Source organism: Labrus bergylta, chromosome 5, assembly GCF_963930695.1.
Source record: "Labrus bergylta chromosome 5, fLabBer1.1, whole genome shotgun sequence".
Classification (NCBI taxonomy): Eukaryota; Metazoa; Chordata; class Actinopteri; order Labriformes; family Labridae; genus Labrus; species Labrus bergylta.
The window spans coordinates 6740797-6767485 of record NC_089199.1 but is presented as its reverse complement, the minus strand read 5'-3'; the positions used below and the strand labels follow the sequence as shown (position 1 = coordinate 6767485).

Sequence of the window (26689 nt, the reverse complement as noted above, 5' to 3'; positions counted from 1 at the left end):
AAACTAGATGATTATGCCCCAATGAAAACATGCCACCACACATTTAATGCATTTACATTAACACCAACGTTTGTTCCTCGTTCCTCGTGTAAGCCGATGTGAGTGACAGCTTTATGTTCAGCTACAAAGGGGAAAAGTCACAGCAGCTTGTGTTGTGTTAAAACACTGTATTTCTACAGGCATCACATTCTGACAGAGTGATAGAGCACCATACGCCGGAGCACGGTGTCAGCCTTCGGTCTGAGTTTGTTTGTCTCTCCCTCTGTATCTCTATGCAACACAAGCCACCCACAGAATCAGCCACCATCTCTGCCCCTCCTCTTTTTCATATGCCGCCTCGCTTTCATCCCATGTCACACCAACTCCAACTGCCTGCCTGCCTCACAGTGCTTTGAAAGGAGCATACACAGAAAAAAAAGAAGAAAGAATTTAAACGTCACATGCATACACACATGCATGCCATGGATGGACGACTCAGATTTTCAATGAAGTAAACATGAAATTATTCTTATACCTCTAAGTGTATAAGAGCCATGTAGAGCAACTTTTAATATTGATGAGTTTGTGTTGGAGATCTACAAGTAGCTACTGTGTGCTTAGTCTGCATTTACATGTCTGTATACAAGGCTCAACAAATGCTGATTTTCCATGACCTCTGTATTGACAAATGTGTTTGCTATTGTTACACACCTCTCAGTGGGCCTGAAAACCAAAAGCAGTTTAAAATTGCTTTATGTTAACAAGGTAAGGACAGGGTTTAAGCACAAACATGGTTTTATTCAAGTTACTATGAGGTCTTTTTTATAAACTAAAACTGATGTCTCTTCATTACCTCCAAAGGGAAAAGATCCCGTCAGCCACTAGATTGTTTGTTTCAATGCCTGAAACAGTGGCTGAGGTCAGACAAAGCATTGGCTCGCTGTAAAAACAACCTTTTTTTTTTTTTTCCATTTTCAGAGGCAGAGATTCTTGATGGGTGATATATTCCCCAGGAGCTTTAAAGGAAGAATATAGAGATTTTTCACACTTACATGTAGCAGAAATCAAGTCTATCCTCTGAAAATAACTCTGTGAGTCATGACTGTCTACAATGGGTGCAACACCCGAGTCCCACTGTCTGTGATGTTTTCCGTGCATTCCAAGCCGTAGCTTCACTTTGTTTACATCGTCGGGACAGCCGGCCGGCTCATACCCTCACGTATAAAAGTTGTTTAATTGAGGGACTAGAGAAAAGAAGAATAACATACTGTACTCACTGCTTTATTGAATGTCACCTGGGCGTTTCTAGATCAGTGTGAAGCTACGAGCAAACTAAAGATCGCTAGCATTAGTATGCTAACACAACAATGCAGCGTGAGTTGTTTTGGTTTCATGCTGGTGCTCAAGGGCGACATCTGCTGGATCAAAAAATCACATATAAAGCCTTTAAGGTTGGAAAAATGATAGAGGTTTGTATTGACATTAAAGGTTTAAAGAAGAGAAACTTTGACTGTTGTTTGGAAAAAGTCCAAAATTTTGTTGAGCCATCTATGCAGCGCAGCCTCACCTCTCCTCTGAGTTCACTTTGTTCCACTATAAAAGAAAAGACACCTTTCTTCTCTGTTTCTAACATCGTAGTTACCTGTTAAAAATGTTACTGGATTATAATCCGTCAATAAATTTCACCTTTGAGCATTTTTACACTGTCAAAAATACTTGTGTTAATTTCCCAAAGTCAAAAGTGACATCTTTAAAGAACTTTTTTTACTCTTATTTTTGGCTGTGTGTGTGCACGTTTGTGCATGGTGTATGTTGGTGTGTCTCAGCATGCTGTTTATATTCTTAATTTATTTGAATGAACATGTATAAAGCACACGCCTCTGCTTTTTTTCACTTCCATTTTATAGTATAACGTTAAGACTTTTCAATGCAAAGTTAGCAACCAAGACGTTTCCTCTTGTCCGGCCGGCCCCGTATGAGTCTTCCTATTTAAATCGCACCATTTCCTCCCCATTGTATTCTTTAATTGAGTTGTGGAGTTGCTCTTACAAGACCCCGACGGTCAAGGTAATGAATTTCTACTCACCGTGTTTAGAGAGATAATTCTGGGCTGTGGTTTGCATAACCTACAAGCCTGACAGGACTCTAAGCCACTTTCACGCATAGAAAGCTGCAGCCCAAGAAGGAGGTTTGGGGCTTTAGAGGAGCTTATGCAAGCAAAAGGGATTGAGCCTTCCTGTGTCTCAAAGGGGATACTCCTGAGGTTGTATTTTTGTCTACAAACACACACACACACACACACACACACACACACAAAGTGAGTTGTCTTTTCCCCAGTTAAAAGTGATTGTTTATCCCAATTAAAACGTGCAAAAGAAAACAAAACACAAGCAACACAATTCCGCATATAAGCCTGTTTTCTGTTCATACCAGTGTTAGCAAAGCTGTTGGTACTTGAAAAATTGTTTTAAAAATTCATGTGAATTTATCTCGGACCTCGTTCCAATTCCAGTGACTCTTTCTCCGATTTCTCTCTCCCCTTCTTCTTCTTCTTCTTCTTCTTCTCCCTCCCTCTCTCACTCTGATGCTATCTCCCCAGGAGGTTTTGTTACCAAGGGCATATGCTGGATCAGCATTTACTCCTTACTCCTTTTTTCTTCCAAATATGAAATACTCATGCCGAGTCAGTCTGCGGCGGCTCTGAGCACTCAGTCGATAAGGACATGCAACGTGAAGCCCTTCATGACGAGTGTTGTAGTACGCCGGCCAGGCAGGGGGCCACCGCTCTTTGCTGTTTAATTGGCCTTCACTTAACAATAAATCTGCCTGCTCAAAATCACAGAGCGTTTCTACAGACATCTGTCACCGATGCAGCGGGTGGGCTTAAAAAGCCGGCATCCAACCGGAAACTTTTGTTCAGGAGGATTTAACATGTGCATAACTTAAAATATGCTGCTTTGAAAAAAAGTGCCTGGTTAGGCCCAATTAGTTTTCTATATACTTGAATGTCACTTATTTTGAAAAGGTGGATTTTTTCCTCAGTACATGCATGATGAAGTATCTTAGCAGTCCCCCCCCCCCACTCCCTCCCCTTAGAATTCATAAAATAATTCATAAATGTGTAATGCTCATCAGATAGGTTACACTGTGCTCAGCAGCCCAAGAAAGGATTCAGCCCTCAGAGATCCCCCCCCACCCATCCCTGCTCTCTTTGTGTGTGCCAGATGTAATAAAACACGAGCACAGCCTTTTGTGATATCACACATCAAAGAACGGAGTAAAAGAAAGTAGCACAGAGGCTCATCTCCATATTCTTCTAAAGCAATCAGGAGAATCTGTGCGTCAGAATCCAAACGTTACAGCCGTTACTTGCAAAGGTGGGGATCAGTCAGTGTTTCATTCCAGCGTGGAGCTCCGGAGGTTCATTTGGAAGTTCATTTTGTGCTTTGTTAGCTGTATAATAAGGTTAATGCACCAAAGAACAGAAACTCAAGTAGAAACCCCAAAATGAATTAATAATCTTGCAACTCAAATGATCTCACAGGGGAGGGATTGCTTGTTGTTGAACCAGCAAACCAAATGAGTCGGAGTCAAGCGCAACTCAAAGTCACACATGTAATGATACAAAGTAAGACTAAATGAATCACACACCTGTGTCGTGTCCGGGGTTATTAAATTAGCATGTTATGACCACGGAGACCTGAGAGGTAACTCCCATTAGGTACCTGCCTGTGTTTGCCTTTGCCTCTGGTGTTGAAAAATGACAGAAATTTGTGGATGGAACTTTGGAGAGAATAGCTTAAGAGAGCTACACTTTTAAAATATCCAAATATTTATCACTTCTCTCAGTTAGAGGGTTAGCATCGGGGGAAAAGAGCACAGATCATCGTTGTCCTTGTATCATACTTGCTTTCTTTACCAACCTCCTGTGAATGGCTCACTAGCTTTACCTGGTTGAACACAAAGCACAAGCTGTTTTTAGTTTTTTTTACAGGCCTTAAGCAGTAAGATTTTTTTTCCCTGTTTTTAAGACTTTCCTTTTTTTCTCCCGTGTGAATGAGTGTAAATTGTCTGATTCCTGCTTTCCATGGATGAATCAAATGAACAGATAGCATCTAAAACAAATTGTTTCCTTGATTTGGCTTGATTTAATGAGAGACGAAGCTTTTCTTCAGGGATAATTTTCTTTATTCTTGATTTAAAAAGGCAAAGAAAGTTAATCCTATATGTGAAGACATAATGAAGCCTATTACTAACAAAAGCCCATCTATTAAATGTGTCCCAGACAAAGAATTTAAGATTTACTCAGTTTATTTTCTCTTGCTAGGTTGTTATCATTTTTGATAGTTAAGCTGTGAAAATACTTGATTTGAGTTGACCTTTTTCTGAGGTAAACAACATATATATGTCTACATATTCTATCTACATTTTCTGACTACTATCCTGCTCTTTGAGAAGTGCTGTACAGATTTGTGGATTTGTTGGGAAGTGTACACTTAAAGTTTTATGCATCTGTTTGCGTTCGTATATAAATTTGCAAGCCAGCACAAGTGCACAAAATATTGATGTGCATCAGTACCCGTGGTTAGCGACATGAGATAAAGCTGTGGGTTAGCTGTGAGGCTTGTAGACGAGGAGAGGTCTAAATGGAGACATATTGGTGCAGGTAAAGCTCTGCTGTGCTACTCCACAGGACGGCTAATGAGGAAGTTTAGCCACAGGGGTCTTTCTATTAAGAACAACAACTGCAAGAGGTGGAAAGAAGAAAAAAAAACAGATGCAATCACAATCTCTGCAAGAAAAAAAAACAGCCGTGAATGGCCGGTTCTCCATCAGATTGGACAGCTACATCCCTTGGGGTGTGGTTCAAAACAGGGGTAGGAGTAAAGGCGAAGACAGAAGAAAGGAAAGGTGCAGCAAAAAAGGAAACAGCTGGTGGTAGATGTTTGGTAGGGGGGGCGGGGGGAGAGAGAGATATGGAGCAAAATGGATAAAAGTCCACAAGAGAACAAAAATGTAAGAATAAGTGATTTCCTCCTGAAGAATATGTTTAAAAGATGTCCTCAAGGAAGAGCTGCACTCGGGCTGAGGATAAAGAAATATACTTACATCTCAATCCTGATTTGCTGTCAAGTCTAATATATCAAGGCCACATCAAATTATGGTGTCAGTGTTGTGAAAAACGCTCATATTTTTTCCCTATCATGTCTGGAATGTTTTGCTTCAGAGTTTGCCCTCTACCCGTTGGCAGGGAAATTAGATTGTGTTCATAAATGCAGAATCAGTCGACTGCTTCGAGACCAAAACTGCATCAGTGGGCTGATTTTTGGAAATGTTGCAGTGATTCTCAGTTAGAATCTGGCTACATCAACAGGTTGATGTTGATATGATGTATCTCATATTTGTGCCTGATATTCCTGTCGTATTTTATTAATAATGGCCCCCGGCTGATGTAAGAGATTTACCGGATAAAAATGTGTTCGATTATGCGGAGGCTAAATCGAATTAGAGGAGTGTTTGAGACTTAAACAAGCCTTATAGGTTCCCTCGAGTTTAAAATCAAGGTCAAGATTGTGCACTCTCACTCTCAAACGTATTTTGTATTTGAATTGAAGAACTATGGGCGAACATGAAGACTGAGGATCTCCTTACTGAATAAAAATGAAATCCATATTCTTTCTCCAACATAACCTTGTACGATCTGCTTTGTTGGTGTACTTCTATAGGTAGTTCATCCAAAAATGAAGAAATGGAAAGATGTTCAGATTTTTTTTGACAGTTTGCTTTTCTGATCTGGATCTATGTTGGGGTTTTTTAAACACGATCCATCAAAAAAATGAAGACTATACAAGAACACTATAACCTGATGATATACCCTGATGAAGGCCACAAGCCGAAACGCGTTGTTCTAATTTGTTAATGAAGTCTTCATACGACAAGTGTTGCTGGAGCTTTTTGACCTCTTCAAGCGTTTCACTTTTTGGGCTTCAAAATGCCTCTCGAGAAACCAACCGTCGACATCACTAAGACAACGTCCATAATATGAGCCAACTTATGATTTAAATATACAAGAGCACCTTTAAAAACTGATTCTGGAAGTTTAGTTATATTTTAGTTGGTACTGGATTTAGCTCCAACATGAGCTATTCAGAATAAGTAGTTTAACACAGGAATGTTTTTTTTCCTTCTATTTATTATTTTCTGGACATCTTTCTGTTTGTATTGGACAGGACTGCTGAAGAGAGACAGGAAGTGTAGAGTTGGGGGTGACACAGTCAAGGGCCATGATCAGATTTGAACCCATGGCCACTGTGAAAAGGACTATGACCTCTTTATCGAGGGGGATAACCTTCAGGCTATCTGGCACCGCTCACTGAGTGTGTATTTAACAGGGAAACACAGACTCTGTTGTATTTCATAGTTCTCAAAGAATGAATTTGGTAGTTCCATACACCTTTCTCATAACTGAATGGTTCAGGATTAAATTAATTCATGCAAGTTGAGGAATAATAAAAGTAACAGTTCCTATTTTGGACATGGATCAAAATTATGTTACAATGTCACAAGTATTTTCTCCACTGCAGTGTGAAATGGGAGCTGTAGTTGTTTTTATGCCCACAAAGACATTTTTGTTTAACTTTTTTTTTTACACCACAAAGGTTTTGACTTCAAATAGCAAGAAGCTGAAGCAGATGTTAGTTTGTCTTCAAATATAGAGAATGCTCCGTTAACTTTGACAGAAAGACAGATAAAAGAAGAAATGCAGAATGACAGACCCTTTGTGCTACAGAGTAAGTAAGTCTGTGAATTTAAACTACAGCTCTCAAAAAATCAAAAGTTCTGCTATTGTTGAATGTTGGTGAATTAGTTCCATTGCTGTACTGTATGTAGCTTTGCTTTTCTTTAAGCTCACTAATGTTGGGTGGGGGTTGTTGCTGCTTTATAAATTCAATGATGAAATCGTGAAACAGACTGTGGATTATAACGCGGTTTAATCGGCCGAGGTCAGACAGTTGCAACAGAACACAATTTTTTAACAATCACGAACCGACAAAGTACTGACAAAGTTTCTATGTTCACAGACTTGCTTATATTCTGCTAGAAGGTACATCCTACAAATTCTTGGCTACTTTGGTACATCTCTCTAAGGCAAGAAAGAAGACATCAGCTTGACTCGTAAATATCAGACATATACATTTCATTCTTTCAAACCTTCGCTTACAACAGACAGTTGGCTCCAAACCAAATATAACTCTGCTGCCATGAGATGTCTTAGATAGATATGGTTACAGCTTCAACCTAAGAGAAGAGTTACCCCCAATTCACACATACTCCATGCGCGCCGCATGGTCCATCAGCGCCACGGATTTGCTCCGTCGGACGGCTCGCACCCATTCACACTGGATCCCTTTCTGGGACGTCAGCGCAGTGGAGCGCACCCATGACACATCACAGGAAAACTACAAGATCCCGTGGGAATAAAGAGAAAAACATGCAAACAACATGCTGCTTTGTCTTTCTGAGGAAGCATTGTCGTTAATTCGGTGTCTGTTTTGACGTAATGTTGATAAAGTGATGAAAAATATGATCGCGAGTCCGTATATTGTGTTTTATTTAGAAATTGACCGGATGCTCTGTGCGTTTCCTTGTCTGACTTCCTGTCTGGGCTGTCATATTCTGCCCAGCTTGACGCGTGCCTGCAGCGTACTCAGGCGAAAATAGACTCGCTGCGTATTTGAAACGGAGCAGAGCGCAGGGCCGTCGGTGGCACGCGCCGGAGACGGACCGCAGCGCGCACTGTGTGAACACAATGATTGACTAGAGTGGAAGTTAAGTATAACGTAGTGCTGACGGACCGCGGCGCGCACGGAGTATGTGTGAATGTGGGGGTTACTCTTAGATGGTAGACAGATTTAAATGGTTCATTCACAAAGTTACCAAAATGTATGAATTCATGAAAATTCATACTATCAACTAACAAGTGTGAAATAAGCTTTGATTAACTAAGTGATGTTTAATTGGCTTGTTTTGCATGACACATATATTTTTCATACAGTACTCATAAACAGAATACATGTCAGCCTCGGCAACAAGCGTTGGAAGTGTGTTCAAGCTTCCCACTGTTTTGTTCTCTCCTGCTCAAGAAAGCCGCTACTTCCACAGACGCTTGTTTCACTTGTCACATCGGCTCTCAAACGATCCTTCAGGCCTGAAGCAGACTGTTTCTGTTCTGCTGTGGGCAGTTTCTTTTGCACCATGGCAGCTCTCCCCTGAAGGTTCACTCTCCTCTGAGACGCTAGAAATCACTGTGTCACTTCACTAGGTTACATATTGGCTGCTTGTAGTGACACACATGTCATGAACTGCGTCTCTGTTCAGTTGGTGTCGTGTGCTCAGAGAGCTATGAGGCTACCAGCACTTTTTCCATTTCACTCCTGCGGGTCTGTCCGGGGTTCATGTCTTGTCTGGTTTGAAATTCTCTAAAATGTGTCATTTTCTACACCTATCAATGGTTTTTGCAAATCACTCATAACAGTAAAAAGTCCCTAGATTTGACAAAAAACAGATTTTCTTTCTCTTTTTTAAGATTTCTTTTTGTGACTTTATTGGAGAGATAGGATGGTGGATAGAGTCAGAAGTCAGGGAGAGAGAGAGAGAGTGTGTGGAGAATGACGTGCAGGAAAGGAGCCACAGTTGGGATTTGACCCCAGGTCGCCCCAGTTCACCCGCTTTCAGGACTATACAGCCTCTGGACATGGGGCGCCCCTAAAAAACAACAACAGATTTGATACATTTTGTACGTACAGATCATTTAGACAAAATCATCCACGGCATTGAATTAGGTATACAAACACTTCATGATAGGAGTAGATTTCAGCATCTACAGTATAACAACAACAAAAAATCCTCTCAGCAATTACTACTTTTTTTAGGCAGGGAAACTGAGGGGTTTGTCAAACCTGCCACTCAGTTTGACGGTTAAATAAAACAAATGGTTTTTTTTATCCTCCAATAGTTAAAATATTAAAGTTTTTAAATTTAAATGTTGCCTGCACTCATATAAATGTCACAATCAACGACAAGGCTTATCCACACTGATGAAAAGATTTCCATGAAAAGAAAACAACTCTTGATAATTGAATCATTTAGACCAACAATTTATGTCTGAATCTCAGCATTTTCCACTATATTAAAAAACAGACGTCACTATTAGCTTGTTAAGAAAACAAAAAACTATATTCATCAGTAGTTTTTAGGTTTATTATTACATAGTTATGTTGATTAATCCAGAAATATCTCATTTTATATTTCTGTAACTCAGGCCAGTGTTGGATAGCTGTGCATTTAGGATGACGCACATCACTGTTGTTTTGTACAGAGGCTCCATACAAGAAAGCAGTGAAATGTCATAGTGTACCTGAGATCATTTATATTTAAATGAAAGTTGCCCTTGTATAAGCGTACTTCATAAATCCTGAGTATGATAAGGTTGATGATTATAGAAATGCATTATTAATGCATGCGACTGAAAATTCTGCCGCTCTTTATGCAAAGAAATTCTGCAATAATGCTGTAAATCAGGCATGCGATCAGCTGAGCTTTGCTTTTTTATCACTGCACCAAACTGCTGTCCCAACATGTGATTTAAGATATTATGCCCTATGTTCAAGAAGCTGTGTCCATGTGACACGTAAGCAACAACCTGTGCTTCTCACACACAAACACAGCCCTCTTTACACATTAAAAATAAAAAGATTTACACAAACTTCAACTCGTCTCACTACCATTGCCCGCTCAAATGACCACCATTCTGATTATGTACCTTTCATACAAAACAAGGAGGCGAGATACATCCTTGAGATGAACGGGCTGTGTAAAATACAAGCACTGCTATCACAATTTCTCTAGCCATAAATACTATGCTAGCACAGCTACAGGTAAGTGAGTGAATCAGATCATTTTCAGGCCAATTGGAAAATATATGTGTGCATGTTATCTTCTGGTAAATATCTGGCATTTGTGCTTCCCTAATGGTATGAAACTGGAAGAGGAGATGAAGGACCCTGCTGGTTAAGCCATGAATATGTGTCAAACTGTAGGATTCATTTTTTACTGTAGACTACATAGGCAATTATGTTATCAGAAAGCATATCTGTTCTCCTTGAGAAAACTTTGACCGTGTTATTTTGTCGATAGGGTTACCATTTTAGTCGTGTAGTTTACTTTGGAACATCTAATTTTACAGAAAGGTTGAAAACTTGCAGTCATACTTTGCTTGTTTACTGTTTAGTTTTCCAAGAAAAGGTTTGTCTCTGGATGATAAAACACAATCAGTTCATGATACAACAGAGAAGGAAAAGAAGCCATTAGACTCTTCAGATGGGTTATTGGACGATTAAGCAGCTCTCAGCTTGTTACTGCTCTAAACAATCGTTATCATATAGGATTTTAAAAAAATCCACTATTGGTCAACCTCCAGTGATGATAAATGCTGACAAAGCACCTGAGGTGATGTGTTAAAACAGTGTCCCTCATGTATGTGTCCTTGTTTTCTCGTGTGGATCAAGACAAAGTCACACTGGTCATTAACTCCATTGATCTTTTTTGAAGCTAGGTAATCATGATTGATTTGCTGCTCGTCAGCTGATTGGCCCCATCGGCATCTGTAGGGGGTGAACTGTCCAGCTGCTTGTTCTTTTGATAATGACACACAAGGTTAGTCACAGGCCTCCTTAATGCTTTGACTACTATCAAATCACCTGCAGTGACACTATAATAAGGCGATAAAAAAGATGAGTATGGAGTTTTATTATAGCATGACTACCGAAAAATTAAGTTAGGGTTTAATAAATCCTGCAGCAAGCATTGAGCATCAAAAGAAATCCTCTGCAGAGACGTGTCAGTAATTGTAATTTGTAGGTTTGTGAGCAGTGATATAACACCAGCAGACACCCTGCAGTGCAGTGTTGTTTGAGCCTGCCAGTTTCCCCTTATTTCCTCACTTCTTCCGCTCCTCTATCCCTTCCTTCATCCCTCATGTGCTCCCTTCAACCTTCCCTCTCACAGCCGCGCCTGATTCATTTTCCCAGTAACAGCCCCGGTGCCCTGTGATTTATATGTTTATGGTCATTACTGACGTTGAGTAATACATTTCCGTTTTTCCCTTCTTCTCCGTCTTCCCCCATCTCTCTTTTGGCAGAGTCCCGGGGTCCTGCGAGGAATATCAATTACTTTGTGCCTGTTTAATCACAGTCCTCCACTCCTTTTCACGGCAAGCAAGAAAGAAGTTTGTTGTTATAGTCTATCTCTGTCAAAACCCCTATTATCCAGCTAAGACCAAAGCCATTCAAACCCTTTTCATGTGAGAATACTGCTGCAATTTGCTCTCATTAGTTATAATTTGCTGGTTTTTTTAGCTTGTAAGTATTTCTCACTGGCTTATGTTTAACTTTCCTCACAATGTTTAGTGACACGATTGCAATGCAAGCTAACAGCATAAGTATATTCCTGCTGTAGTCTTCTCTGCTCATTTCTGAATCTCTGCTCATGTTTCCTTTTTGGGGGGATGACTGATTGTATCTATTTCAGGATGCGACCCATATCTGATGCCATCTAAACTGACAGCTAAGTCAAGTAAGAATAAGCAGAGCAGCTGTAACAAAACACATCACAATCTGTTTTCTCACACTTTATGCCTCTTGCATTTGTTTCAAACACATTTCACTTACAGTTCTCGTTCTTTTCTGGATCTGATTCGAGGCGCCCCAACTGAAATCAAGTGTGTGGTTTTTTTCCCCCCACGTTGCTTTGTCTCATTGTTTTCATTGCTGATGCTGCCTCAGTCGAGTTCCCATGGGTGACAAACTGGTAAAAAAAGAAAAGTCAGGAGTAACATACTAAAAGAAAAGAATGTATTGTGTCTGTCTGCAGCAGCAGCTCTACTGGAGCAGCTCAGGGTTAAGTGCCTGGCTCAAGAGCAGGGTCAAGTGCAGCACTTCAATGGGTTTAATGTGTTAGCTTAGATGATGTCTTATTTCCTCTGGCTGCACAGATTCTCCCAGCTGGTGTAGGGATTCAGTGATGAGCAGGAGGCTAATGTGAAGCCCCAGTTCACACAGGGGCACTTGGTGTTAGAAAGGCTAGACAAGCGGTATCAACAGATGGACCCACACTAAGTATTAGCTGGGGATGGGTATTCAGAGCCAGTGCTTAATTAGTTCTGGTGGCTTACTGGTCAGTACTGGAGAAAGGATTGATAATTGATTTGAAAAACAGTGTTATAGTGCTGCAAGTAATTCAGTGTGAATACATTTAAATGTAGCAGAATGAAGCTGGCATATCCCTAACCATCCCCTAATGAAGTCTAGCTGCGGGTGTCTAACAGTTTGCAATTACATACTATATCTGTTTATTTACCTTCTGGGCTTCATGGTTGACGGAGCAAAACATTGAAAAGTATGGGCTTTCTTATCAAACTCAAAGCAGCAGTGAGAAACTTTAATATTGTGTTGATTTTGGCTAGGAATGTTCTTAGCAACTGATTACGTAGTTATACACTCTGAAAAAGAGTCAAAGTTGAGCACAATTTCTTTAAGATTGTGTGCAGATGAACCATTGAATTTAATGTGCAGAGTGTTGCTAACATTAGCCGTGCTAGCACCTCCAGCCTTCGCTCCTCCTTGCAGGTTATCGTCCACGTCTGTGCTCCAGTGATATGCCAGCTCAACCTGACAGCCTACATATTTATCTCAATTTTCTAGAATATATTACTGCTAGACCATACTCCTTTAATAAGATGCTATCCATTCACTGTGCTGGTTTAAATTTAGGCAGTACAACCAGAAGAGAAGGCCCATTAGCCAGGCGTACAGCCAGCATGTGGCTATAGCGCTGGCTAGTGGCAGTTAAAGTTTGAGAACAACTTTTGACCAGAATTGAGGGCCAACGTTTAAAATAACAATAATTCATTTAACTTATTAGTAATTTATGTTGCCAACTAGGGAGAGTGACAACGTTTAACTTTTTAGTAGACTGGTAGCGCACATCCCTGATGTTGGCGTCCTCTGTTTTCCTTTTCACTGTCAGACATACCACTCAGTTTAAAAAATGTGTATACAATCGTTCAGTGCACGTCCGGCTTTAGTTGTGTATTAATTCTTCGCAACCTCATTAAACAAATACAACATTCTAGACATTTTAATGCAGTTTGAGTTTACTGGCCTCACAAATTAATGTTCTGTTAGCCTGCATGGGTCTTAAGTTTTTCCCTGTTACACAAGCATTATAAAGCCTTTCTTCATATGGAATGTAAAATCATCAGATTTCCACTGCCTGCGAAGGTAAAAGTAAAAGTGTGTGTACTGCTAATTCAGTTCAGTTGTGAAATCGAGAGCGTCTCTCTTGTCAGGTTTCAGCGTCGTCAGCCCAATATTCAAGAGTACATCAGTAGAGCAGTTTAATGAGATAATATTTTCCAATCTTTTTTTTTCTATTTCTGTATCAATAAGAGCATCAGTAAGTATTGATCTTGAAAAATGAGAGTCAGTGTCCATATCTGTATCAATGAACTCCTAATGAGTGCCATCCCCAGTATGAACACAGGGACTTCCAATTATTGCCATTTATAATTAAGAGGTTTAGGAGGAGGGGGGGCTTCAGTTTGAGCAATGTCAACCTCCTCATTACTTGCTCCTTGTCAACTAACATCAAAGCTTCCTACAGTCATTCACTTGAAAGTTCCTGGTTAGCAAAGGCTTTATTTCGTCTGATGAATAACCTGCTTTGGTTTTCATTTGGGTGACTTTTTATTCTTCAGCCAGCTGCAGCTGACTTCACTTCATCATGTCTCTCAGCTCTCTGAGCACAGAGCCCCCCTAATGAACCCAGACTCCCTGTACAGTACAGTCTTTTTTTCTGTGATTTTTAACTCATCCAGCCAGGTAGCTGCCTGCAGCATTTATCAAAGAGCACTGAGGTACCGCCCCTTTGAAGCAGGATTTCAATCCCCTTAGTGAAGTGTCTCAAAGTTACTCAGAAAGGAAAAGGGCAATCAGTTCAACTCCTTGAATAAGTAGCCGTTTGTACATTTTAAAGAAGATGTCAACTTTGGAATGGTAAAATAAAAAACTACATAGGCATTGAGTCATTGAAATAAAGTGTAAGAATAAGGCCATTTTAAACTCTTAGATTAATTATACAGAGGGGGGAAACATACTGTATAAGGAGCTTACTCTAGAGGCAGAAAAAAATCGCAAAAAAAAAAAGATAAACGAAGATGCGAGTAGTGCTGTCCTTATCAGTCAGATAGCAGAAGATGTGCTTCTTCCCTAAGCTGTGTTTTCACCAAGGAATCCTTTTGCACTGATGCAAATATCATCTGGCTTGTAAATTGGGCATGGTGGAGTAATACCAAACGTGTTGAAGCTGCTGCTGCTGCTGCACCTCCTCGGGACATGGTTTAATGACTGCCTCTTGTTGATGCAGACGCCATGTGGGTCTACTCTGAAAGTACTATTTTCTAATACACAGATTTGATTGTATTCCTGCCTCTACCATATTAATCCCGATGTACCATCCTGTTTTCATCTGTGTGTATGCCCTTAGAGGATGCAAGTTGGTGAATTCACATGTGTGAATTGGAAAGTTTGGATATATTTGAATTACAGCCCAATACTTGGTGAGAAGGTACAGCAGAAAGAAACAGTCTTTCTCCAAATGTATTTGAATATTTACAACTTTCCTGCAGGAAAAACACAGAATAATGCCATGCAAAAATAAACAAAGAGAGAAAGAGATGCAGAGCTGAGTACCCGACCATGATGAAATAGAAGTGACCTTCCATCTCTCTGTGCTGGATATCTAAGCAGGCTAAATTAACTTTCCTGATCATTCTCACCTCTCTGATGTGAACGGCATACATGCCAAAGCATCACCCGGTACTCTCATGTTTATTAATTTCCTCCAGCGAGAGATGCGCTAAATCATTGACCCTCTTTTAGTGCCTCGTGCTCCAAGTGAGCATGGGAACGAGGAGGGTGTATTGATTTTGCCACCTTCTCATCAGCAGCCAGGCCCTTATTTGGGATGTGGAAATGGTAAATCTCATACACTGAGCCCTTGTCAAGGCCTGTCTAGATCCTAATCTTCACCAGTTGATGACACTCTAATCTACAGCTCATTTGAGGCTGAGGAGGTAAATGTACAAAATTAAACTTCACATTAAGTCTCAAGACCTTCTCTGAGACCTCATAAAAGAAAGGGTTTTTTTTCAATCAGTTTGCAGAAAACACATAAGCGAAAAAACAGTGTAGATAAAGTGCTGCAAGAGAAGAAAGTCTTAAAACTGAAAATAACTTCTGGATCATTTATCTCAGGGTCAATGCGTTATTTTGTAGGTTTTTGTGAGATGGGTGATGTGGTTTAAACATGCTTAAGAGATTTTGGCATTATGTCATAAGACATCAATTATGCCACTTATACCCCATTCCTGAAAATGTTATGTTTTACATGACTTACAAAAAATTAAGCGTCTTAATAAAACTGCAGCCGTTGCTGCTGATATTGACTGTTTGGTATTTTGTTGCCGATGATACTGTATTCATGCCAAGGTGGTGTATTTTGTTACAAGCCTAAGGTCTGTAAGTTATTCATTAACACAGTTTTTGTTTAATTTGTTGATTTCATTGGGACAGAACACATTGTTGAACATCTGTACCATGCCAGAATTAAACAGAACGGGTTAGTTTGGGGGATTTTTACGTACAGAATGGATACTGCTTTTGAATATTAAATAGATCACAATGAGTGGCATTCATTAGTCATGAGGTATTTTCACATACACACAAAAAGCTCCTGAAAATTTCCCAAAGATTTCTGACTGAGCTGAATGTTTTTATCACAACCTATAGATTTTTTCACTTCAACTTTTCACCTGGAATTTTTCCTGCCTGCCCCTAGTAAAATGTCAGCGTGAAGTCGGAGTGAGCCAATGTGAAAACACAGCAGGTAATAATCAGAAAAAATCAATGTGATGGATATAGCAGGGGCGATGACATTAATGGCAGGGGCGATGACATTACGATCTGTGTGCAACTGAGCGACCTGTGAGCGACCAGCTGGTCATTGCAGTGCACGACTGGGGCATTCTTCATTATTACAGCATTGATATAACGGCAGGTTTCATCAAGGCATTGCTGATGCTTCATCTGGCCATTGCTGTCTTGTACTTTAACATCAGCATGTCCAGCCTTCTCCAGCTGTGATTCCTGCTGTGAACTCAAGAAGATATCAGGGGCAGCTCATGGGACAAAGCTTGAGTAACAAAAAGCTTTGTTTACCATGGAACTTATTTTATTCAAACCAGAATTTTCAAAGAAAGAAATCCAATTTGTTTTTGTGAGAAAAGTGACCAGGCTTATGTCATTTTCTTTATTGGGCTACATCATGTCAACCTTGAAGATCTCTATGTGGGGGCTCAGTTTCATTTTGGAGAGTGACGTAGGTGCATACAATAACAACATGACTCACCTCTGCTAATGAAGGATAGCCTGTGAGATGAGCCCATCACAATGACTCACAGTCATAGCAGATGTTTTTTTTCCACTGTCCTCATATTGGACTCCTTGTCATTTCTGGTTTCATACCTTGAGTGGATTTAGAAAAATACAAAAATAACTCTTGAGATTTAGCAGCAACAGCTCTCTTTAACAATGTTGTTCTGAGTCCCCTTTGTTGGGCCCCTTGGTTACACTTATACGAACGAGCAGTCACCAGGGCACAGACTCATTATGATGTTATTGGACGCTGAGGTTTTGCTGAAAAATGTGTGACTTAAACCTTCCACCCACCTGCTCCACTGTTGGATGGAAATTGATTTGCTTTGGGTTGAAATTGTAGTCTCTGCGGCATGAAATAACTGCAGTAAAAGCTGTAATGCAAGCGTGTAAAATGTAGCAGACAGATTAGTGATCATTTATCAGCGGATGGATTGATGGCTGGATGGATGGATGGATGGATGGATGGATGGATCTTTCAATAGCTAGAGAGCCTACAGGATCGAGGTCGTAAATCAGCCCTCTCAGCAAAATTGGAGAGATTTACAACCCTTGCTGATACCGCCCCTATTAGCCAAACTATCCACGTCTCTGACAAATTTTAAGGTTTATTCAAAGACACAATATAATCAGGTTAGCAAATTAACTAAATCTAATCTTGCTCTTAAAAGTGATGAAAACGTCAGGCTCCCGCAACTGTTTGCTCTCTTAGTCCTGCAAATAAATCGAGGTACTCCAATAATCTAGTTATAAACTCCCCCTTGGAGCGCTTGTCATATTATCTGACATGACAAATAGATCTGAGCCCAGGCATCTGGCTCCCACCCTCCCTCTCACTCACCCTTTTTGCTACCTCTGGTCTTTCTTCCCAACCCTACTTTCCCTCCCCTCTTGTACCTTTTCTCTTTCATCACCTCTTTCACTTGCTTTTCCCTTCATCTCCCCACGACACTCCTGAGAGTTCCTGGGAGGTAAAACCTCTGAATGCTAAAAGCACGAGCAGAGTTGCAACAATGTGTTTCGCTCTGACATGCACGTGGGATTGGCTGTGATGAGTTGGGCGAATCTTGCCTTAGCTAGCCGTCCATCATCTGTCGAGGAATGGCTGTGGGACACCACGAAATATTTGTTTGCCACCTGCTAGGGGTCCTGTATATTTTGTGGCAGTGATGGAGTAGTTGTCAACATCACAGCATGTCTGAGCATCACAGATAGGGATGTGTTTGAATGTGTGTGAAGTCGTAACTAAAGGACAGAAACCTCTTTCTACTCCCAAGGTGTCTATTACGGCAGCTTGGTCAGTGGCCCTATCTTTTGAAATATGTGGCTGTAGGTTCCCATGTAGGATTGTTTCTGGGTGGTTATTGTTTTGATATACCATTGATGCACAACACATCATCATCAGGGTAGAGTTGTATACACACATTTCAATACATGGTTTGAATCAAAAAAGAAATGTGCCAAGCCAATCTGTGTTTTTTCAGCCCCTCTGTCCTCAAGTTTTCTCTCTTAACTTGTCAGTACAACAGTTTGGCCTGAGGCCTTTTCATAAGTAAAAGCCAAGGTAAAGCCAGTGTTTCATACGTATTGTTTATTGCCTGACTTTCTTACAGTATTTTTCTTTTATGAAGTTCACTTTTTTAAGCTATTTTATTCTAACCTCATTTATTCATTTGTAAATAACTTTATTCCGGTTTACAAACTGACAAATACACATACAATGCTAAAAACAGTGACCTAATAGACATTGAAATATGCCTAACAGTAGCAGAACATTTCTATCATAGCATATTTGCTAAGTTGGTTACAAAACGTACATGTGTATTTACATTAGAATTCATTTTAAACCAAACTTTGCCTGGTCAAGTTTAAGAAAAAGATCATTGTTGGTGTCTAAATATAACAAAAACACAATTTAGAAAATATTACCACATGTTTGTTATTGTGGCATCAACAAAAGTCCTAAAATGTCAAATGCCTGTCTGCAAACTTTATTTTTAAAGTCTAACCAGAAGCTGCTTATCGTTGCAAATAATGCTGCTTTACTTGTGCTGCTTCTGCTTTAATGTTGAACCAGACGTCGCATTATTTTAATGGCTGAATTAAGAGCAAAACCCTGCATGTGCTCAAGGAATCTACAGGGCTGTCAAGATAGTCTTTTATGTAGACCCATAAACCAAGCTGGTGTATTTATTAACTTGTTTGTGAAAATCTGTTGAGGACATAGCAAAAAAAAAAAACACACAGATTGGCACCGACTGTTCTTTGACAGAATGCACATACTCCCATCCAGCTGTGCCCTGACATGCTTGTATTCAATCCACAGTGATGATGGTGAGTTGTCCTGCAGCCAGAGAGTCCAGCCTTGTTTGCCCTCAGGACCAGCAATGATGTGTGCTCCAGCTCCTAACTGATTTAACCCAATGCTGGTGTGAGTTTGAGCCAAGCTGTGACTCATCAGGGCAGGATCATTTTTACGGCGGATATTATCCTGTTGCTCTGTGATCATAAGAGTTAGCTGTAGAGATGGGCTTTTTACCCAAAGCCTGACAACGTGCCAGGATATAAACTTTTTTAGATCCACAAGGCAGAAAGAATTAAACATGATTGAATTTTGAGAATATTTTATGTGCAAGACATTTGAGAAAGAATTATAAAAGATGTGCACCATGTGCTAGGCTTTTATCATAACACATATTCCAAAGTTAGACCCTACTCAACCTTGTCACTTCTAGGTTGTCACTCCTAGTCACTTCTAGATGGTTCAACTAATATATATCAAATGAATTTGACGACACACATCTTTTTTCTTTAGAGCTTATGCACGTTCATACTCTTTGGTACTATGTTGTGGATTACTTGGGCTCAGGAACTATCTAGAAGAACTTCTAATCTACTTGCACAAAGTTAGATTTTTCCCTTATTAGTGAAAATATCTGTGGAAGAAGCTTTTCAAGACTTAAAGTTTGAAGAACAAACATGTCAAGCTTGTTAACTACTCATTTTTTGTGGCGAGCATCAGTCATCACTGCCTCCTTTAAATCGGAGGGGAAAAAAACCCAGAGGTCTCACGCTGTGTGACGAGAAGCAAAGTCACAATCCATGCTGAGTTTCGAGCGACTCGGGTCTAAACTTAGAGCGGTGCAAAATTAATGACTTTTTTTTTCAAAACCATAATGAAAATCATACACTGAGACCCGAGTTTCTCCCTGAATATATAACAGCACATGCAGTGACAGGCTTGAAAAAAAACAGCAGCGACATAATATGATATGGCCTGTCTGACAAAAAGAGTTACACAGCTAATGTCAGGAATGTCACATAGTTCCATCGTGTTATTTACACTGGTGTCAGACAGAAATAATGACAATATACAGATGAACACATTATTTCTGAACCAGAGAAGAAACTCAACACAGCCTCATGTCTATGAATTATAAACATAAGGTGACTTTTACAACATGCAAATCAAGCTGTCTTTGTGAACGATTTAAATTGAATAACTTAAAGGATAAAAAAGAGGTTAGTTTTGCTTTGGTTGATATGTATGAAATGATGCAGAGGGGGTCCTAAAAGCTGACTCAGTAATCACTGATATTAGTGTAGAGATCCCCAAGCTCTGACTCCTGGCCAGCCCTTATGTATTGCTTTTTGTGAAAATGCCACCAAGTGACATATTTAAACCATTCAGCTTGATATTTGTGTCGCTCACGGCTCTTGTGTTAAAAGGCAGCATGTTGTCCCACTGGATACTCATCTTCGTAATAGAGAGATATGGAGAGACAGAGAAGGAGGGAGGGAGGGAGGGAAGGAGAGGTAGAGGACAGAGGGAAGTTGTGAGCGATAGAGTCAGACTGAATCGAACACAGATAGAACGGGTTAAAGCCGATTTGGAAAAGGTGAAAAGAAAGGCAGGAGACGAAAAGGGACCTCAGCGAAGGGGTAATGGGTTGGACTGAGTGATAATCACATTCAGAGAGGAGCTGGTGCTGATGTGTAATGCCGCAGGAGAGAGAGCCAATCAAAGAACGGCTCTCTTTGACCTCTGACCGCGGCTCTGTTCACATCTGACATGTCAATCAAGAAAAGGGAAAGCGTGGTGGCTCTGATGTGTCTCCCATGTGAACCAGCTGGAGTTGTTATGGATTCCATTGATTTCAAAAGCAGACATATGATATCTCCATCGATTCCATACTTCTGCTATGAATTCCATCTGGCATCCATCAACAACTTCAATGCAGCGCTAATTGCACTGACCTTAGCAACATCCCTCCGCTTCTATCTCTGTTTCAGTCTGGTCTAGCTGGGTTTTTTTACACCAAGAACACTTGACAGTCTGGCTTCTGCCAGCTGCTCTTATCATTAGATAACCATCACTACATGGTGTAAATTTCAAGCACATCATAAATAGCAACACCACTTGAGATGCAGCGTGTTCCTGCTACTTCTGTCTGCATCTCAATCTACTGGTCACTAAGGAGCACTGTGTGTTTTAGGCCACATTGCTTCATTGTTGGTGACCTGGTCGAGGCACTACGGTGGGCAGAAACCTGCAGAAAAATTTAGCACCTCACCATGGAGGGGTGTTCCTTGAGAGCTCTTGTTGGCCGTGTCAGTGCGTTGAAAAAGCAAGATCTGCTCTGCAGTGACACGAACCAGCTGCTGCAAGAAACAGTTTCTACCCCTCAGCTGATGGCTTTTACAGATGAAGCATCCCTATTCTGTTTGACATTATGCCTTACACAGACCATAATCCCACAGTGAGCAACTCCTAGCACTGACGAGTCAGATTAAATGGAGATAAAGTGAGCAAATGTATGCATAGTGTGGTAATAAAACTGAAAATTTGGAACTTGGTTTAAACTTTTCATATTGCAGTTTTATTACCTGCATCCCAATCGGCTGAAACACAAGAATGCTACAAGTACAAAGTGAATCTAAGAGACCCTTTCAGCCAAAGAAATCAAGTCTTGAGCTGTAGTTTCTTTTATTTCCAATAAATGCTGGTTCCAATAAAAAAAAGTCATATCAGTTGATTGTTTTACTAAAAAATTGTACACATAAAATTTAGATAATGTATTAAATCTTAATCAAATAACAAAAAAAATCTTACTGGACAAACCCTCGAATGATATTTATATATACTTTTCTTTGTTCTTGGTGCAAAGTTATTTTTTGGAAAAACCGTGTTGAACCATGTTTTTATTTATTGTGTTGTTTTTTGTTTTTTACATAAAATGTTTTTTACATAAATGTTCATGCATCTGATTCCAGCTTAAACTGTGAGAGTTTGTCAGATGGTCGTGACCTTGGGTAGCATCAATCGCACACTCCCTTAAGGTGGGAGTCTTTGTCTGACCATTTTTTATAATTCTCTCAAGCCGATAATACAAATCCACTTCATTTTGTGAATTTTAGGCCACGTAAGCGATAAAGGGGCCAGGTTTTAAACTTCCCACTCTCTCTCTTAATTCACTCTGTGCACAACTATTTCAGGATCCCAGTATTTAGACAGTATCTAAGGACATCTGTCCTTTTATTCCACCTGTGATTGTGGCTCTGTCTGATAGCTTTTAGTGCAAACCACTTGTCTTTGAGCATAATCATTCATTATGAATATCTTTACAAGCTGTAACTCTAGAGGACCTTTTAGATGGGTGTTGTCCTGTCTTAACTCTTTTCAGCTCACCCCAGTATAGACCGTCTAGCCCCATTAATAAGGTAGTAATAAAGGGGCACTGGTGGCTCAGTGGTTAGTGCACGCGCCCCATGCATGGATGCTTTAGTACTCCAAGTGGGCGGCCCGGGCTCAAATCCGATCTGTGGTTCCTTTCCTGCACGTCATTCCCCACTCTCTCTCCCTGATTTCCAACTCTATCCACTTTCCTATGTCTACAATAAAGGCACAAAAAGCCAAAAATAAAAATCTTTAAAAGGATAGTAATAAGGTGGAAAATCAATCATGCAACAAACCTTGTCAAGCTATTGACAGTCAGATTTTATACGTCAGTTCGTTTTGATCTAGATGGATAGAATCTTTAAGCATTCAAAAAAACAATCCAGATATTCAGGCGAGCTGTCTGTTTGCTGATGCTAAATCGACTTTCAAATTCTTTATGGTTATGCAAGGCTGAGATTGGTCTTCAGCCTTCATTCTGAATGCACATCCAAATCACACTGCAGTCAGAAAAGCAGCACTTTGGCATTATGCCTCTGATGAAAGCTTACGAGGCAGCACACATGACTGGGAATCCACTGCAGCGAGACTGTCTTTTTATCATTGTCTCTGAATCTGCTGTAACACAAGGTCAGGTTTAAAGGAGCTGCTCTGGTGCCACTGTGTGTTTACCTCATATATCTTCAGAGCACACGGGGAGCTTTGCTTTAAACCTGTCACTTAGTACTTTTACAGTTTAATGTGACTTTTATTTCACCTGTGATGGCTGTATCACACCAGGGGTCTCTTATTTTGAACTTTTTATTCACTTTGTGGGGAAAAAGGAGAGGCTTGAAACGATGGCATGGGTGTGTATCATGTGTATCAAGTGCGCCTGTGGCCTATTGGTTAGTTTGAGCACTCCATGTCCAGAAGCTGTAGTCCTTGAAGCGGACAACCAGGATTCCAATCCCACCTGTGGCTCCTTTCCCGCATGTCAATCCCCACTCTCTCTCTCCCTGATATCCGACTCTATCCACTGTCCTGTCTCTACAATAGAGCCCCAAAAATAAAAGCTAGAAATGTTGTATGAGTTATTTGACACTAGCCTGTCTTGAACTTGTCTCTTTCCGTACTGAAGATGTACAATTATTTATTAAGCGCTGATATTTCCCTGCAGACAGGATGTAGCTTTTTATTTCTTTTGATACTGATACCAGTACCGGAAGTACAGCCATACAATCATAATTGCATGGTTATATATTAGCGAGTATGCAAGTCAATTCACAGGTCTGACATTGAAACTATCATTTGTTTGTCCTTAGAAGAGGGTATTTTTCTGTTAATCAGTCTTTTAAAAAATGAAACTACTGTATATAATACACGTTGTATCTGACGCATTTCCGATACTGGTGAAGTGTAAGTCAAGTCATATATTCAGTACAGAAATCAAGTATGTTTTAGCTAGATGTTTGGCTACCAGCATAAAGAGCTGGCCCCATGAGACTAGTTGGTAAAAACAAACCCACATATTATCTCGAGCGTCATCTATTCCCAGGAAAGGTAAAGCGTGCCCAGCCGCTTCTTGTCCCTGTACTGGTTTTCTTCTTTTCAACCGTTTCATAGACAAGTCATGAAACCACGGATCATCTCAGTGCCTTTTTAAATGAGAAATGTGTTGTTTGGGTAAAGCTACTCACTTAAAAAGAAATAGGTCATTGTTCTCAGCATATTACTTCCTCCCAGCAGGGGAGCTTTGAGGTCTAACACGCTGTGTATCAGATAGTGATGGCCTCTGCTGAAAGGTGAGGACAGAATATTGTGTTTTGGAGAAACGCGTCACTGCTGTTGGCCTCCATCTCATTCTACCACAGCAGCATCTTATGGGAAGAAGACAGAGCGTGGTGCTTGGTTACTTGGCTCTTTGTTTGTTTTTTTTTCTGATGCAGGCCGGATCCATTGAATCACACAATAACCTAAGAATATGAATGCTAGACTATTGATTGAGTGCTGCCTCGGAGCAAGTTAATATCTTTGTGTGTCAGCTTTTTTTGTAATATCTTTATTTTAAATCACTCTGCTGATGTCAAATCTTGACTCAAATCAGATTCATGATGTCTGCATAAATTATTTGGGTGTATCAAGCGCCGATCTGGTCGTGTTTGTGTGCGTGCGTGTGTGTGTGTGTCTGTTTGTGTATAATAGAGAAAGCTGTAGAGAAACCGTGCATTCATGTTTTTCAGTTTGTGAATGTTTGTTAGAATGTGTGTGTGTGTGTGTGTGTGTGTGTGTGTGTGTGTGTGTGTGTGTGTGTGTGTGTGTGTGTGTGTGTGTGTGTGTGTGTGTGTGTGTGTGTGTGTGTGTGTGTGTGTGTGTGTGTGTTACTATCTGCATGTTCTGAGTAATGGGCTTTGCATCCTCTCTCGCTGATGGCCAGGATGTATCCATGGCAACGCCAGGTCGATCCTAGCTGTGAGCTGGTGAGAGGGACTTGAAAGAGAGTGTTAAACCGCTCTTCTCATCTGCCCTGCGCTCTTCTCACTCTGACCATGGCGAAATGTGTGGCCTTGTAGAAATCTTCGCCCCTGAGGTATGCATTGTTAAAGTGACAGAGCAGCCTTCACATCACAACACTGCCACCTTTTGACCCGATGGAAAAATGGCCCCAAAAAACACATTCTCTTTTTTTTATGTTTTCTGGCAGGGTTTAAGGTTCATCTGTTAAAACAAATGATTTCTCCTGGAAGCTAAAAGCACAGGTAATGGGCCTTGATGATCCTTTTTTGGAGCCGTTAAAGGCTTCTTTTTTTTTAAGAGTTGAATGAGATGAGGGGAAATTAATTTGAGAGGAAATGGGGAACAACATGTACCAAAGGTTTCATTGATTTGAATCTGTGGTTGGTTTGTGAATGGTCTGTGACCTTTAGTCCTTAGACCACCAGGGCATACATTTAAAGGTATACTTACAAAGAAATAAGTGCTGGATTAGTTCATATCATTCGGATAGTTTCTTGTCAAAGGGTTTTGATGAAATGTGTTTCTTGGTATTTTGAGGATAGGCTTTTTAATAAAAAGCATTCCACAAAATAAATGTGTTTCTGCACATAAAAAACTGCTCAACAAGCTTCTTATTGGTGCTTACTAGTGGCAAATCCTGTGATTGAGTCTTAGCACCATGTTAAGAAAACCACAATATCATCCTTTATAACACAAAGAACAAAATCTGTAAGGAAAAAATATATTTCAACATGCAAAATTAAAGTACTTCTGTCATCATGTTGGCCTCTTGACCCTCTCAAAATATTTCCTTTCATGTCTTTTAAAGCTTTGTCATGGCAGTTTCCCAAAGCACAATCTACAGGAGTAGATGTACTGCTGCTGCCCCCTAGTGGATGTCGGTATACATAATGAGACGGAGTGAACATGATTTGAGGGCAATGAGTAATGACATTGGAAGGATAAGGATGAAAAGACATTAAAAAAAAATAGAGATAAATGGAGAAGAATTTAGTAAGACAGTCATGTTTGGTTTGGGATTTATCTCTTTTGAGAAAAACAGAGTTGCCATAACAAACACAGATTTATAGCAACCTTGTGTGCTTCGATAAATCTGTCCTGACAATGTAATTAAGATATTTCCGCACAAAGTACATTAACCTAATCAGCTGATATTATTTAGAGGTTCACTGCACTCCTCTGCGATGTTTAATTTCCTCCACAGCAGTTTCACAACTTGGAGTCTGGTGCCAAATCCAAGATGATTTTGAATATTCATGTTTCCTCTCTCACAAGCCCCGGAGAAAGTGCAGCCGAGGGAGCTCTGTGACCTTCTTGTTAGGTCAGGCTGGATGCTGGAGGCTATCTAGTGATCACTAATACATATTCAAGAACCAGAGGCTATCGCTGGCTGCTGTTAAACAGGCTCCAAGATAGAACCGGATCAAGGCCAAGCCACAACTTCTTTGTTTGCTCTCTTATCAGCAGCAGTTTTTTTTTTCCCTGTGATGGATAATCTTCACAGTTGCAACTAGACACATATTGACCAAGTCTGCACCCTTTCTCACCCTCTCTCATGAAAACACGCTGGCAGCCTGTTACTGTTTAAAAGGCTGACACAATGGATCAGTCCGGGTAATGTGTTTCTCTATTGGCATTACAAGTTTAATGTAGCTTTTCCTTAGTGGTTGGTATCATTAGCTGTTGGTTTTTATGGTAAAGAGAGCTGATATCCTTCTTGAATGGATCTAACGTTTCATTATCTGGCACCATTATAGTTCTGAAAATAATCCTTGCAGTCTAATGGAGGCAGATCGATATAGATGGATCGGTCTCATACATTTCCTTTTCATATCACAACCAACACCACCTCTGGGAATCTGCATTTATCTCCATATTCAATATTGAGAGGATCCATTAAAGATGTGTGTTTTTCTTCTCTCCACTACATGTACATATTTGGTGTCAGTTAATTCGCTTTACAAGGTGCAGCCCGCAGCTGTGT

At 40.3% G+C, this 26689-nt stretch overlaps 1 protein-coding gene across 1 annotated transcript in view; it reads left to right on the top strand.

Annotated features, from left to right (window-relative positions):
* asic1b (acid-sensing (proton-gated) ion channel 1b) overlaps positions 1 to 26689 on the top strand; it is a 173471-nt gene that overhangs the window by 90055 nt on the left and 56727 nt on the right. The gene's annotated exons all lie outside the window — the stretch shown is intronic.